At 42.0% G+C, this 16593-nt stretch overlaps 1 protein-coding gene across 3 annotated transcripts in view; it reads right to left on the bottom strand.

Annotated features, from left to right (window-relative positions):
* The window catches only part of DAB2 (DAB adaptor protein 2), a 49741-nt gene extending 36745 nt beyond the window's left edge, over positions 1–12996 (bottom strand). For all 3 annotated transcript variants that reach the window (XM_025867364.2, XM_073890962.1, XM_073890963.1), the window contains exon 1: positions 12579–12996. The gene's annotated coding sequence lies outside the window, so the exon portion shown is untranslated. The remainder of the gene's footprint in view (positions 1–12578) is intronic.
* Positions 12997–16593: the final 3597 nt, after the last annotated feature.

Below are 16593 nucleotides of genomic sequence, written 5' to 3'. Positions count from 1 at the left end.
TTTTATTCAGAGCATATGGGGTTTGGTGATTAATCTCTGTTCAAAACCACTGTAATTTAGAGACCGAAAACGAAGTTTACCCCCGAATATGCAAGCTAATTCATGTAACAAATCTATGTCCCTACCATGCGCCAGGCATTCTTCTAGAGCTTGTCAGTGAGCAAAATAAAGATCTATTCCTTTGTAGGGTTTGCCCTCTAGCAGGGAAACACATAAATGGATTACAGTCTTTCAGAAGGTGATAAATGTCCTGGATAAAAAGAGAGCAGAATGGATTGAAAGTGAAGGGTTGGTGATGGCTTAAACAGGTTTCTTAGGAACACAGAAGGAATACCATATTTTTATGAGTTAAATTTATTGGATGTTTATTATATGCCAGGTGTGATGTGTGATGTATGATGCTAAACCTCTCTCATTTAATTCTCTGGGGGAAGTGTCATCATCCCTACCTGACGGGAGAGAAGGTGAAGTACAAAAGTCAACCAACCCACTAAAAATCCCACAAGTCTAATACATGTGCCTTTATTAAGAATTATATAAGCAAAAAGAGAGAATTAAACTCAGTTCTTCAGATTGGAAGAATGTGGATTAGCCAGAAAACACTTTCAGGAAAGAGGAATTGATAATAGCAGTGAGTAAAGGATATTTATGTCAGCTTGGCTAGAATACAGGACCGTGCTGGGTGATCTGAGGGGAAAAGGTGGAAAGTTGGGTCAAACTGGATTAGAGTGAATTTTCAGAGCTATATTTTGTCTAGACAGTACTGGGCAGACTTTGAGGTTTTGAGCAATGGTGTGGAGGCTGGGGTGGTGACAAATCTGAATATGGACCATGGCATCAAAGAGTCACATCACTTTGTAGTATGATCATTGCATGAACTTATCACTTGGAGTGATTCAACACTGCCGGGTTTTTCATTTAAATACTTGGCTAATCTTTTGGAAACAAAGCCTTTTAATTGAAAGGTTAAGGTCTAACAATCTCAAATGTCAGATCCAAGGTTATCTAATCTTGTGAAACTATGATGCCCGGTGACCCTCAAACTTCAAATAAACCAAGTGTCCTAAAGGTGGCTTAAAAAAAAAAAATCAAAGACCATTGTGTCTTATAACCTTCATTCTAAGAAGATCCATTTATCCTAAAAATAGAATTTCCATAATGTCAGTTTTCTAAAAGCTGATATAAGTGAATTGGTATTTTGAAATATGACCACCTAAAGGAATATCCTTTATAAAAGGCAGCTACTGACTAAAATAGTCACATCGTTATAGCTCCTTGTTTGAAGTAGAATATATAGCATTTCCCCATTTTATATATGTTCTCCATACAACTTGAAAGACTAGGAAGGTCAGTACCAAGGAAATGCTGGTTAAGAAGGGAGCGAGCAGGGTGAGAGAGAGATTTCTGCTTCTTATGCATTTAGAATAGTGATATTAGGGTGACACGTGCCTTTCTGCATTTTTAAAATTAAATTCCTTAGAGACAAGTTAACTTGCCAGATAGCAATATTTAAAATGTAGGTAAGTCTACAGTCTACCTTGGGCTAGAGATAGAATCATGAGGGTGCTTTAGAATTTAGTCATGTGAAATTAAACTCAAAAGCTAGGAGAACTCACAAAGTGAACATGCACACGTCTAAAACATATAGAATGCTGTTCACGGTAAACTTTGAGCTATTGACTTGGACATCATTCACCGATACTTACCTCTCCAAAGTTATTGAGAAAAACTCCTGATATATTAAAAAATGAACAGTAAGTTTGGATCAAATGGTCACTAGGATTTGATAAAAATCTTTAACGCTGGTTTTTTAAAACTTGGTCAGTGTATGGTCTATTGTTGGTTTTTAGGCTGTTTTCCTTGAACCCAATGGGGTCTGTGGAACACTAATGAATTGGCAACCCAATTTAGGCATTTAAAAAGCCTAATGGATATCACATCCTTACCCATATTACAGTGGCATTATGCTAATTAAAAAAAAAACAGGTTTCTTTTGATTTTGGCAGAAATTGTGTTAAGTCAAAGGGATAACCTTAATTATCCAGTGCTTGAGCCAAAGTTTCATCTATTTCTTCCATTTTTATTAGTTTTTTTTTTTTAGGAAACAGTTTAGTGGCAACTTTAAAAAAAAAAAAGAAAGAGAAGGAGAGTAAGAAGTTGTCCTTGGGTGAAGTATCAGGATGAAAACTATTCACCACTACGATAATCACTAGCCAGGTGATTATACCCATCGGGTTAGATCGATGTATGAGCTATGATGAATACTCCGTTACTCCATAACTTCTACCCAATACTCCACGGGTAGAAGTTAACCCAAGGACTTGAAAAGACCACACCATCTAGAGAGTTTCAGTAACAGCTTGCCCTGAGCAGATATAAACTAGAGGAACATACAGATGTTATTCATTATAAATAACCTAAAGTTAAAAAAAAGGACTCAGAACTGTTTTACTTATATCAATGGATGATAAGGTGAACTGAAGCTTCCCATTTTGCCCACTCTGTAATAAATTACAATCAATGTTGCCAATGAGAGCAGCTTGTCACTCATTCACTTGGCCATCTGGTTATTGGTTCTTGAACACCTACTGTGTGCCAAGTGCCGTGCATTGCTATATATACAGTGCTGAAAGAGATGGCCTCTGTTCTCAAGGGGCTTATGATACAGGCAGGGGAGAGAGAACAAGCACGTAATAGTCACAGTCGGTGCGAAGTTGTTTAGAGGAAATGTTTCTGATTAGGGTAGAAAGCCTCATTGCCATTAATAACGTTTAATAAGAGCAAAATTAGTACTACTTCAAGGAATCCTATGTAAATTGCTTTCTTATTTATATCAATCATGAAAAGATGCAAATTTTGTCTTAAGGGCTTAATTACCCTCTTCAACAGACAGTTTTAAAATTATGACATTTACTTAAATCACTAATTAGATGAAGGATATTTACATTCAATGTTTGGGAGTCTCCATATTACAATCTGGAAGAGCATCTTGTGATACGTTCGGTTATTAAAGAACATCAATGATGATTCCTGAAAAGTTACCCAAATTTCTGAATCAACGTTATATCATAAACCCCAGAAAGAAATGCTATGCTCACTTGGCGTTCAGTTTTATCACTTCAGAAGGGCAAGCAATTGAGAGATGACATGAACCTCAGTATTCTAGAACCAAACACGTTCTGTGGCACTCTTACTTATCAGATCTTCTGAGTACAATAGTGCCACTTTCAGATCAGGCAAAACTACTGAATCACAGATTTTAATGAAGCAATATTATGAAAATGTAACCAGGGTCACTCCCCAGAATGGCACTGGTATTTAAGTAACATGTCCTACTTACAAGAGCATTAGCAAGGGAGTATCCAATAGCACCTGGTTAATGTCAGTCTTTAAAAAACTGGACTTTAGGGGCGCCTTGGGTGGCTCAGTCATTGGGCGTCTGCCTTCGGCTCAGGTCACGATCCCAGGGTCCTGGGATGGAGCCCTGCAACGGGCTCCCTGCTCGGCGGGAAGCTTGCTTCTCCCTCTCCCACTCCCCCTGCTTGTGTTCCTGCTCTCACTATCTCTCTCTGTCAAATTAAAAAAAAAAAACAAAAAACAAAAAAAACTGGACTTTATTATCACTGCAAATAGGAAGCCCTTAAACAAGTGTTTGCTGCATGAAGTATAAAGAGTCCAGATCCTAAAACAGAACAGGGTTGCCTCCATTGTTACAAAGTTGAACATTTGTATCTCCATACGCTATCTGGAAACAGAACTACAGAATGTTTTTGGTACATGGATATGTCTAAAAGATCAATAACAGTACTGTCTGTAGTTTAACATAAAACTAAGATTTTATCGTAGACTGTTCACGTGTCTACCGAATCTGGCAAACCTGTGACCCTCTATTTTCTAGAACTATCCTTTATGTCCACACCTCTCTTTCTACCAAAAATTTTTAAAAATTATTTTTAGTATTCCTCCCTAATCTTGCCTCATTGTCACCCCAAGTTCCCATTTCCAAAAAAGTGATACTTTCTTGTATCATGTATCTTGTCCTTCATGATTCGCCAACTCATATTACAGTGTTATTTTGGTATTTTCTGTACACATAACATAAGTACTTTTTAAGATATTTAGAATACTTGAAGTAAAGAAACTTTGCAGGATGAATTTTTCCTTCACCTTCTCAAAAAGGTCCAATGAGAATCTGAGTTGTAAGAAACTAGTTGTAACTGACCTACTTTTATGGTTGAATACTTGTGGGTGTGCCCTATCAGACTTCATGGCCTTCCTGATTTTATATTAATCAGGTATCTCTATCTATCTATCTACCTACCTATGTATATTTAGACAGAGAGAGAGAGAGAGAGAGACAGAATCCCTTTCCCTAGAGAGGCTAACCTTTTCCATTTGCCCTGGACACACACACACACACACACACACACACACATACACTGTGCCTTCTTGTGTTGCGTCCCTAGGCTCTAATACTTACTGCCTTCACCTAGGTGAATTCCGTCCTGTCATTCAAAGTCCACTCAAGGTGTGTTGCCTTAGGGGAGTCTTCACTGACCTCTCACCAGCCTACCGTTTTTCTACCCTTGCCACGACCTATTGTTGCCCTCTGATTCATATAGAACTCTTTCCCCAACTCAATGAAATTTTGAGGTCAGGTCCTACTTTTTGATACCCACATAGTTTGGTAAAGAGTAGTGCACTTACAGCATTAGGGGTAACACATATTTTCCATTTGCTCTGTAATATTGGCTTAGGCAAATCTTTTCTCTACGTTGCTGATTTGTCATGGAATACAGATTTTTCTTCAACTGTTAAACGATCTCTGCTCAAATTCATCCTGCCAATAGAGCTAGGCGAATTTATCTGAGTCAGTATTTTGTTTTCCTGATTTAACAAAGATCTACTGCATAACAAATACAGATTAAAGTTCTCGTCCTTATATCCAAGTCTCGGTGCAATCCATCTCTCCCTTCCAAATCCATGTCTTCCCTCTCTGCCATCTGTAGTTTCTCTTGGTCAAACTGGCCAGTCTGTATCTTTGGACGTGCACCTCCATAATTTGCTTATGTGCTTCTGCCTAAGGATGCATTTTTCTTCTATCTGACTTCTGCCAGTCTTTTAAAAGCTAAGTCCATTATCACACTGGTGTCCTTTTCTGGACCCTACCCACACTACTTCATTATAATAAAACCTTATGTTAGTTGAGTAGATGTCATTTTCTCTAAATTTCTTATAGGCAGTGATGGTTGGCATTTACGTGTCTGCTAGCATTTGTCAGGTCACTATTACCATCCAACTTTCAATTACAGCCAACTTTCGTCATTGAGAATTTTAGACAAGCTGAATAAATCAGAAATCCCCAAAGAACAAGTTAACAGGCAGTTAAACAAGCATCTATGTAACAAGAGACCCTTCCGAAGATAGCTTCAACATTGAATAAAATCAGCTTTTCAGTTGTTTGTCAATTGCCAATATGATGTTTCTGAAAAGCTTCAGTTATAGCTGAACCTTGGTCCAAGCAGAAATCGATATTAAATCTCCTTATTATCAACCAGCTGTGGATGGAAGAACCTATTGGATCAGTTATATATTTGTTTTCTACTTCAAAAATGGGATTTCACTTACGATGTTTACCTTCAGAAGCAAAGGTTTAAAAGAAAAAAACCCAAACACAAAAATAAAAAATAGCACCACTACCACCCAGTGTTAACGTAATTAAAGCGCAGCTGAGACTTTCTTCTAAAGGACAAATATTTGAGCAACTACTCAGAAGCATACCGTTCCCACTTCCAATCCTCTGATCTAGAGGTCATTTGTATGTTTCCCACCTGGGTTAACACCGTGCCCCAAAGCCAGACTGGCTCAGCATTCTTCTTATAATCTTGCTAGCCCTCTGACAGGTATTGGAGCATATGACAACTAAATGATATTGGAAAGCACTTTAGCATCTGCATTGCATATCATAGAAGATCAAAACAGGTTTGGACCCCTAATAGGACACTTAAAATATGGAAAATAAGTGAGGTCAATTGTGTGAAATGTTTAGAACAAGGAGGGTAGCTATATCCAATGTGGACACATTTAGTGAAGCTTTCATCACTTTCCAGTTCTTTGAGTAGGGATTAACTCTAGATCTTAGGAGGACCGAATTGTCCTGCCCAGATGAGATTTAAGTGGTACTTTACGAGTTAATATTTGTGGGCCTGTACTGGTTTATGAAGCATTGCCACATTCTCCTGCTTGACCCTCACATTTAATAGTTTCAAGGTGTGCAAGAAAGAAGGCCTTCTAATTTTTCAGCTGAAATGTGTTCCTCTCTAGATTTCAGTTTGCTTACAGCTCACAAACAATTAAAGCAAGAGCCTTTTCCAAATATCAGACTAATTGTTACACTGAGAATTGTAGTTCTAGAGCAGGTGCATTTCTGAAGGAGCAGCTCTGAGAAAGCATTTTTTTTTCTGGTTTCACCCTTTAACTTGGAGGCAACTCATTTTACTGATGGAGAAAATGAAGCTCAGACACAATATCTCTTGTCTTAAATGGCAAAGTGAGTTGTGGACACAGTCATTTGCAGGTAAGAGTCTAAGCTCTTAACCACTAACCTATGTCATCTCCTCGAAACCAGAATTCCAATTCTCTAATTCTGGATCACACCCTTGTATTTTTCAGTCTAAGGTGTGATCTCTGCTAAACATCAGTCTCTGATTATCATCAGCCATTCTTAGGACTGTTTTGCAAGGTGCGTGAGGCAATTAAGGGTCAGGGACATTGAGCAGTATGCCTAAGAAATGGCACAGCTGTTATCCCAGTGCAGGTCCAGAGTCTACATTCTTTGTTTCACGTGATGTAGACTTTCTTCTAGATTTCCACTCACTAGGCGTTCTTCCATTGCCAGGCTAGCAACATAATCCACATAATAGGTACTTACTAAATATTCAGATAAACACCAAAATTCAAATCATAAAGATTCATGCTTGAATCCTGGCTCTCCCATCTAATGATATGACCTTGAGCAAGCTGATATGTAGTGATCATATTTGAGCTAAGAAATGGAGATATTTTTCCATCTTCAGTTATTTAAAGTGAAAGATAAATGGGAGAATGGAATATTACTTTATAAAACCATAAAGCTCTATAAGAACCAAGTGTAGTAGATTCATTTACCAATAAAGAGAAGCCTTCATCTGCACTCTGGGCATTGCATGAAAAACAAAATAAAAAGTTTTATAGGTTAAAGAAAACCATCTGGTGCATGGGTTCTAGTTTACTAGAATCTTTTTTAAAAGAAGTAACCGGGACAGTCTCCAGTGGAGATTAATTATGCTCTTAAAAAAACCCCAAAGAGGAGAAAGGATTTGGAAATAAGGTGATAATACAAAATAAGGAGTATATCGGTTTTCCTTGGATCAAGAAAACAATACTTGAGATACTATGAAAAATGTCAAGGTCTGTGCTTTTTCATCTTTTGCATCCTAAGATCCAGTTAAACTGAGCTATGTTTAAATGCTTTGCTTTATTATTTCCATGACTGTAGGAATGCACATATTTTGTTATGCTTTCCACTGAACAACTGAATTATAAAACAAATGAATTGTGAAAGTTACTCTTAGATCATGTGGAGGGCTTGTTGAAATACAGCTGGATGAGCCCCACTGCTGGAGTTTGGCTCAGTGGATCTGGGATGGGGACCAAGAATTTGCATTTCTAACAAGTTCCCAGATGATGCCGGTGTTGCTAGTCTGGGGACCACACTCTGAGAACCACTATTTTAGATGAATTCTCTCTAGCCGAGAAATACACCTGAAGGTAACTAAGTGTCCAGTCTTGAAAGACTGAATGAATTTGATTGTGAAATGAGAGTTTGTGTGTTTCATCTGTCACATGAAGATCTCAGTCTATTTCAGAGAAACACTGTGCATCAGAGAGAAATAGGGTAGCTTTTTACCCAGAGAAAATGTGAAACCACATATCCCTCCCCCAAATTTATTCCAGGTTGAACAGTATTTTTTTTTAAAGATTTTATTTATTTATTTGACAGAGAGAGACACAGAGAAAGAGGAAACACAAGCAGGGGGAGCGGGAGAGGGAGAAGCAGGCTTCCCGCCAAGCCAGGGAGCCCAATGTGGGGCTCGAACCCAGGACCCCGGGATCATGACCTGAGCCGAAGGCAGACGCCACCCAGGCGCCCCTGAACAGTGTTTTAAATCTCACTTTTCCAGGACTGTTCTATTCTACCTGCTCCCTTACTCTGTGGTTACCTGAGAATTTAAGTGACAGCCCTCCTGCATTCTGCCTTCTGGTAACTTCCTTACAGCTGAACACTCAGCCTGCTGGGTTCCCTCAGAATTCTTACTGGTTTAAGGTAGTTAAAGGTCACTTGCCTCTAGCTAGCTGGTATAAGTTACAGTAGCAGAGAAAATCTGCCAGTCTTCTTTAATATTGAGGCCATAGCTCCTGTGTTCCTGAAATTTCATAAGCCTTCATGTTCTAAGAATTAGCAAGAGTTAGACAATTAAGTGTTAAGATTAAAATAAGTTGAGAAGAGGAAAAGGATGAGGTAGGTAGACAGGAGATTCTACCTCAATAAAAAAGTAACTTCCATTTTTAGATCAGGAAGCAATTTGTTCAGATTTTGCTCACCCTAGAGTGGCAGGCTTCCTTCCAGTGTAGAAGGATGCGGGAAGGGGAGTAGCCATGGCAACCTGCCCGGCTACATGGGCAAGCCTAGGACGGGGCCGCGCGCACTTGGAAGACTTTACTTCTAGCCCAGTCACTCGGTTTAGTATGGGTGGCCCCTCCTTCCCCACTTCCTTCTACCATAATGCTGACTTGGGGAAGAATGGCACCACTCCACAGAGTGGCGGAGAGGGGCTGGACACTTCAGTGAGACCAGAGGAGATCAGCTTGACCAAAGCAAACTACAGGCTTCCCGGCGGAGAACACAGAGTAACTCCCTGTCCGTTCTAGCGCGAGCACAGCAGACCCCCTGGCTTTGTCAACATCCAGTGCTTGAATGATCAGCAGTTTTCAGGTAGGTGAGCAGTGCCCGATTTGGATGAAGAAATTCACTCTGCCTTCAGTTTTCACAAAGACAGATAATTCAGTTGTTCAGGGGGCAAAAATAAAACAAAACACCTACATTTCTAGGTCAGAGAGAACAGAGTATTCTAAGCATATTAGATTAACAATCTCCCCAACAAACTTGGGCTAGGTACTCTTATTCTCTCCAGATAAGGAAGCTTAACTACAGAGGGGTTACGCAATTTGCCCGAGGTCATGTAAGCAGCAGCGGTTGAGCTGGGATTTGAATCAAGGCGGTAGGACTCACGCCACTACCTGGTTGCCCCTGGTGGGAGGCAGAAACTGGCATGAATGCTAGCCCTTTGTGTCCATCCTCAGCATCACCTGTTCCCTTCATCAAAAATGAGCACGGTTTTTGTAGAAGAGGAGACTGACGGCCCCCTCCCTCTCTTTCTGATTCACACAATGCAGTCAGGCTACGTCACTGTGAGTTAGGTTTCCACGAAGCACACCGAACTGCTGTTGCAGCCAGCTCACCTACAGGTGACTTTGGCCCACCTCTGTGCAATTCAGTGGCACGGCTTCAACTTTAGAAGTACATGCAGCACCAGGGAGAATTTTAAAATATCGCATCCTATTACTCAGGTGTTTCTTACTGCCAGTGTAGGTCTCGTCTTGATTCCTTGAGGAGGACAGAAAACCTGACATGTTCGGTCTGTTAAGGGACACTCCCCCGCCGATCTGCTCTCAAGTCTTTCCATGTGGGGAGGCATGTTCTGATGCCCATGAGGGCAACTGGACACATGGGAGAGCTCAGTCTTCAGCAGCCTGCTCGAGCGTTTCAGCATCTTCACTTGTCTTTGAGAAAAGCATCAATTAAATCTCCAAGGCAGGAGAGATTGAGGGAGAGAAACACATGATGCCTTCAAAACCATCCAGATAAAAAATATCAATGGTAGCAAGCTTAGGCTTACGGTAGAATTAGAAATGAAGCAGCATATACTTGCTGTGCCACCCAGAGCCCATGTATCCACAAAGCCTCCTGCTGGCCAGGAGACACCCAGCAAGGCATATGTCTTCCTGCTCTCTTCAGTCTTCAGATAATTGAGGCATGGCCAAGCAGGCCAATAAATATCACCCCCAACCATCTGGTCGGAAGTTTCTAGAAGTCCCTGTACCACCTTCATGCCAAAAAGTGTCTTAAAAGCAATTCCCTCAACCCAAACAAGGTGACTGAGATCCAGTCAACCTTTTGAATAAGACAAGAGGAATGCACAGGAATTTGGACTTTTAGTTGAATCTAAAACTGTCAAAAGTCTTGAGTGGAAATGCAGACTCTCCCTCAAAAGATTAGATAAGGCTTTTAACAAGTGCCATGCATGGCTCCCTTTCCTCTCCTAACATCCTCAGGTGAAGATCCAATTGTGTCCAAGACCAGAATGCCAACAAGATAGGTGTCATGGGGGCACTTGTGTGGCTCAGTCGGTTAAGCGTCTGCCTTCGGCTCAGGTCATGATCCCAGGCTCCTGGGATCAAGCCTGCTTCTCCCTCTCCCTCTGCCTCTCTCCCTGCTCATGCTCTCTCTTTCTCTCTCTCTCTGTATCTCCGTGTCTCAAATGAATAAATAAAATCTTTAAAAAAAAAAAAAGATAGGTGTCATGATTCAAAGGTGGAGGACATTCCACTAAGATCAATTGGTTCTGGCCATCCAGTAAAAACATGTAGGAGGGTATAACTTAAAGAAGAACTGGTTTCCAGGGCAGCTGTTTGGATAAGAGGGATAGAGCTAAGAGTGGGCAGGGAAAGGGAAAGTTAAGTTATTCACCAACAGGAAAAAGAATCCAGTCTGCCTTAGGGCGAGACCGATGAGGAATTTAGAAGAAGTAATCCGTCCCGGAAATACACATTGGAAAAGGCTACTAGAGCTCCTCCGTGCTTTCTCCAGGAGACTGTCCACATCGCACACTCCGTGTTGTATGAAGTGTGGCACTGTTTATTGCCACACACCAGCGCTTCACCAAAAAGGTCCTTCCCCCAAAGATTAAAGAGAGCTCAGTCCCAAATGCTTCTGAATTCTCAAGGCAATAAACTTTTCTATGGTGTCATTGAGGCCTGTTTCCCTTCAAGGAAGGAGAGACAGAACCTGGGGTGGGAGGGGCACCAGGCCAGGAGAAAAGCAGCCTAATCATGGTCTCACTGTGGGTGTAAGAAGCAAGCATGGAGATGTCATAGACCAGGGAGACAAGCCATTTGGTAGCTGCAATGCTCCCCCATTCCCAGCTAGTTCCTCCCTCCCCAACAGCCAGTAGATGCTCCTGTGCAGGGAGCTAACCTCAAGCCTGTAAGGAAGATCAATTCTATATCCCATCAAAGCCATTCCGAGAGCCTTATCAGACATTTTGAAGGCATTTTTGTAGCTGCCTTCTTTCTTCAACCATTACTTCTGTTTGAGTTAGTTCTGTCTTACCTCCTTCTCTCCCACTCCCCTGCTTTGCCTGATTAGGGCCAGAAATTTTTTCATTAAGTCACTTTAGAGTGTAATAACAACATTTACTATTCATGAAGTCTCCCCTCCACAATTTTTAAGTCTTTCCATGTGTCTGGAAGCTTATTGCTGCTCTTCTCATTTTACAAGAGTGCCTGTCTTCCTTCCAAACACAAACTAAAAAGAAAGAGGAAAAGGTGGGGGGGGGGGTGGTAAGGGCGTGGAGATAACATCCAGATTCTTTAAGTGCTTTTAATCCAGTTAAATTTCCCTTTGGACTCAAACAGCTCCCTGCTGACACTGACGGCGGACCGAATTCCAGGCTAGGAATTGAGTCAAGCAAGAGGAAAGGAAGCAGAAACGAATAACAGAGTCAGCTCTATGCTATGAAAACCGCTATGCTGACTGGGGCTCCATAGTTTAACCCATTCATTTTTTCCCCCTCTTCTAGAATTCTCACTTAATCTTTCCACCCAGTTTACAGCAAGCAGGCCAACACCTTTTAAAAGCTCCAGGGATTTAAAACAAGTTTGTTCAGTCTCTTGGGCAGATACTTTCTTAAGAATGCGGGTGTAAGACAAAGTTCACATTTTCATGCCACATGTTGTCAGTCACCAGGAAAAAAGCTTCTCAGGGGCACAAACCGGGTCCCCAGCCTTTGTCACACGGCAAAAATAAACACCCCTGGAGGAGTTAATTAGGCAGTCAGCAGCCACACCAGCGTCCTACCAGGGTCGCCCGCAGAGCTTTTAAACAAGCGTGCGCGCGCGCGCGCGCGCGCACACACACACACACACACACACACACACACACACACAAAGGGAGGCGCTTGTGAAATGTCACAAGCTGGACATCTGCCGCCCGACCCCAAAGGTAAATGCAGTCCCTGGAAGCATTCCTCGGATGTCAGGCCACAAAACCGCGGTCTCCCCAAGTACAGTCTCCTTTCTAAGATTCGCGCCCCCCTCCACCCCGGTCCCAGCGCTGCACCCCAAGGGGGGGAAAGCCAAGAGAGGAGGAGATGGCAAAAAATGGAGCCAAGGGGCGGAAGGACGGGAAAGCGACTCACGGCTAGCTAGCGCCTCCGCGAAGCGAGCATGACTTCCCGCTGCCGAGCCTCCAGGCTGCCGTGCAGCCGACACGGCGGGCCGCGCTTAAATAGCCGCCGGCCGGGGAGCCTCGGAGCCGCGCGGCCACTCCCGGCGAGATATGGTTCTAATCAGATGCTGGCAGCCGAGGACTCCCCAGGAATGCGCCGGGATGTTTTTGCTGCCTGGGCTTGGTAACTCCCCCTCAACGTGTCTGCTGAGTCTTCCAAACTTAACTGTTTATTAACCCGAGCCGCAGCCACGCTGAGCGCCCGGCTCCCCTCGCTCGCGAGCCCCGCCAGCGGGGGGCGATCGCAGGGCCGGCCGCCCCCCCACCCCCCGCCGGCCCCGCGGAGGAGGGACGAGGGAGGGTGCCGGTCGGAGTCCCGGCCGCCGCGAGCTGGGGACGCGGGACAGGGGAGGGGGCAAATAAGGACAGGAAAGGGAAACTCCGCAGGAAAGGGGTGGGATCCACCCGACCTTCATTTCACAAATTCCTTCGCTGGATTGCCACTTCAGTGATGTGGCACACGAAAGTCATCCTAACCCGTTGCGGCCCTCGGAACAAAGGGCTGCCTTTACTCCTGACTTTCCTGGCAAGAGGCAACGGATCCCAGCTCGGATCTGCTCTTTCTCCAGTGGAAAGTGGGATTGCCCCTTTGCAGGCATTGCTGATGCGGGTACACTTAACTTGGTGGGAACTCTGTGCGTGTACATGTAAAACGTACTGTATTTATGGACGAAATAAAATCCTGATAGATATAAAACAATACTCTGAAATCGATGTAAACAAAAACGTTCACCCCTATATAACCTATCTAAATAAGCTGTGCCTCTGATACAAAGATAATGTACTGACTTCCCTTCCCGTGTGTACATCCGTGTGTAGACACATAACGTGACTATGTGCACTAATTTCCACAGTGTTCCCTCCACCTCTAAGAGAAATAGGCAAGACGAGAAATAAAATATTTGAAAATATTGACACGCAGGGCTCAGCAGAAGGCACTCCATAGCATAGCTTCGTGAACCTTCACAAACTGGGAATTCATTTTCTCTATATTTTAAAATCATGAACGATTGTACAATATCCCCAGAAACTCTGTCACTTTTAAAGGATTTTGGAATTATTTTGTGAAAAGCATGTCTATGTTCCTTTTATTTTTTTGAAGTTGGAGACAGTGTGTACTAAATGTGAACATGCCAAATTATGACTTGGATGAGAAGAGGTTATTGATTTTATTGAGTAAGCAACACACAGCAGATTTGCATTTTACCTCTGGAAACGGAGGGTTCAAATCAGGCTCATGGGACACCAAGGATGCATTTTGTGGTCCCAAGCCTAGCCCAACTGCAAAGCCGCTGTGTAATTTGGGGCAGCTCAGTGTGAGTGGCAGTCCCCGCTCTCAAGTAGGTCAGGCTTGGGACTGCCAGGGAGCCAGGGGTGCAGAGTAGCACAACCCCGTGACAGGGAGAGTGCCACCTCTCCTGGCCTCTCCGATTTCTGCCACCTGTCTCATCCCCTCACACCTGAAGGTGTGGGGGTGAGGACAGTGGTGCTGACAGTTTTCAGTGTTCCTCTGAGGTAATTTGCTATTATTAAAAATAAAAATGACTTCCTGTGAATGATAAGAGGTATGTAGACTTTAATCTTAGGACAGTATTTATAACATTTATGCAGAGAACTTTAATTCTGGTACATTTTAGGACACACTGCTTTATTTCTAAGACCCAGGGGTCCAGAAGGATGGTTTCACTTCCAAAGGCTGAGCAGCTGGACAAATGACAGCTGATTTCAGGCAAATAGAGGCATTGGCAATTTGGGGGGAAAAGGGGGTTTCTCTTTTAACCTCAATAGGTAATATTTTCTCCACTTAGAAGTGACCATCCAAACCTTTTTTTTTTTTAATCAAAAGACTGTTACTAGAAATGTTAACATATGTTTGCTCTACCACATGGAAGGGATATATTTAAGGAGCCAGAGGAAGAAAATGATTTCATCTGCAATGAGCTGGAGTTTCAAGAGAAGACTTTGATGAAAACAGTCCATTTATGAGCAGTAGTCTCACACATACAGCTTAAAATTATCAGCTCTGTCATTTTACACAGAAATCTTAAGAGTCGACAGTGGAAAACTCTGATTTGAAGAGTATTTTTATATCTCTAGGGTGCTGATATTGCTTCTGGCAGTAATTCAGTGTCCTGCTCATAGTAAGGAAAAAAAAAAAAGAAGCATGAAAAGAAATTTAACTCTTTTTATCTCTGATGGAACAGTTTCCTGTCCCATAGAAGTCGTTCACTTTTCAGGAGGTCTAAAGTGAACATCGTTGCAGCTGGAGAATCACACCCAAGCCCACCCAGACATTAACCCTGCCTAAGCGGTCTTTTCTTATCACCACTGAAATTAATGTTTAGCACATTAAGGTGAGGAAAATTCAATGCAATGTTTGAAAAACTATGGTCCTTGCATGACTTTCTCTTGCACAAAACCCGCCTGTGAGGAAGGAAAAAAAAAACAACAAAAAAACAAAACAAAAAAAAACTGACGACCGTGTTCCCAGCCTAGGAAAAGGGTAGTTAATCCCGTGATGGTTTGCTGAAGAATGCATGGTTTATTATTAAAGTAATCTCTTAAGATTTTCCTGGAATGTGCTTCCACAGCAACTCTGCCTGTGTGAGCTATCCTATGTGTGTGTCTTTTCTTCCATAATTAAGCTGGTTTTCCCCCCTTTAGCTCACAGACCTAAAGTGTTCTCTTTCCCTTCTCCAGCCCTTTTTCTGTCCCCCTCCCTATGGCTCTTGTCTCCCTTAAACATCCCATTCTGAATCCTGCCATTTCCCATGAACTGTAAATGGCACTTCGGATGTGGTCCTAAGGGAACTCTCTGTGCACCTTGATGCCTTGCTGGACACTTCCAGATGTTCTTATCAAACGAGGACCGGTTCAAGTTTGTGGATCTAGCAAGGTCACAGCTTTTCTTCTTCTTCCTCAGTGTCATAAAAATAAATGAAAAAATAGCTCTTGTTCCCAGAAAATGTTCTTTGATCTCGACTTACCACATTTACAGACACAGAAGAACTGACCCTATTGGATTTGGCTGTTGGCAAGGCATGACAAATATTGGAAGTTTTTCCTATCTATCTATCGATCTATCTAAAATATTTGGAGGGTAGTCTTATTGAAGGCAGCCTGGTTTTCTTTTGTTTTGTTGGTTGCACCTGCAAAGCACCTCAGAACTCAATACTTACTATTTGTTAGTGATGTGTATTAGTAAAACTCAAACGGTACTTCAAAAATTGGGATATTTAAAGTGAAGGACATTTAAAAATTCAATATGAAAAATTTATATAAGTAATTGCATTTTGCTACCAATACAAACTTTTATAATGAGAAGTTGTAAAGGGGAAAAAGAATACTCATACGAACTACTGGTTAAAACATCTTATTTGGAAAGCAATCTGAAAAGAGTGGTTAAAAATAAAAATACATATAAACCTACAATATCAATATTAATTATTATTGTAGCCAATAGTTACATAGTTCTAATCCTATGAATAAGAATCTATCCCTAGAAATAAAGCAAAGATGCTAATCACTGCATTGTCTGTAGAGTAGGAACCTGGGAACAAATTTTGTCTGTCAATAGGAGAATGATTGAATAAGTTATGATTCATCTGCACTGTGAAATCATATGCAATCATTTAAAAGAATAAATTAGAGTTAAGCCTCGTAATATGGAAAGATTTCTAGGGATAGATTCTTTTTTAAAAAAATTATTTATTTATTTATTTGAGAGAGAGAATGAGATAGAGAGAGCATGAGAGGGGGAGGGTCAGAGGGAGACCTGCTCAGCAGGGAGCCTGATGTGGGACTCGATCCCGGGACTCCAGGATCATGACCTGAGCCAAAGGCAGTCGCTTAACCAACTGAGCCACCCAGGTGCCCTAGGGATAGATTCTTGAGAAAAACAAGATACAGAAAAAAATGTAAAATAT

Source organism: Callorhinus ursinus, unplaced genomic scaffold, assembly GCF_003265705.2.
Source record: "Callorhinus ursinus isolate GAN/ISIS: 27379988/994484 unplaced genomic scaffold, GSC_fseal_2.0 scaffold3, whole genome shotgun sequence".
NCBI classification, from domain to species: Eukaryota; Metazoa; Chordata; class Mammalia; order Carnivora; family Otariidae; genus Callorhinus; species Callorhinus ursinus.
The sequence above is the reverse complement of the archived record's forward strand: the minus strand, read 5'-3'. Positions and strand labels throughout refer to the sequence as shown.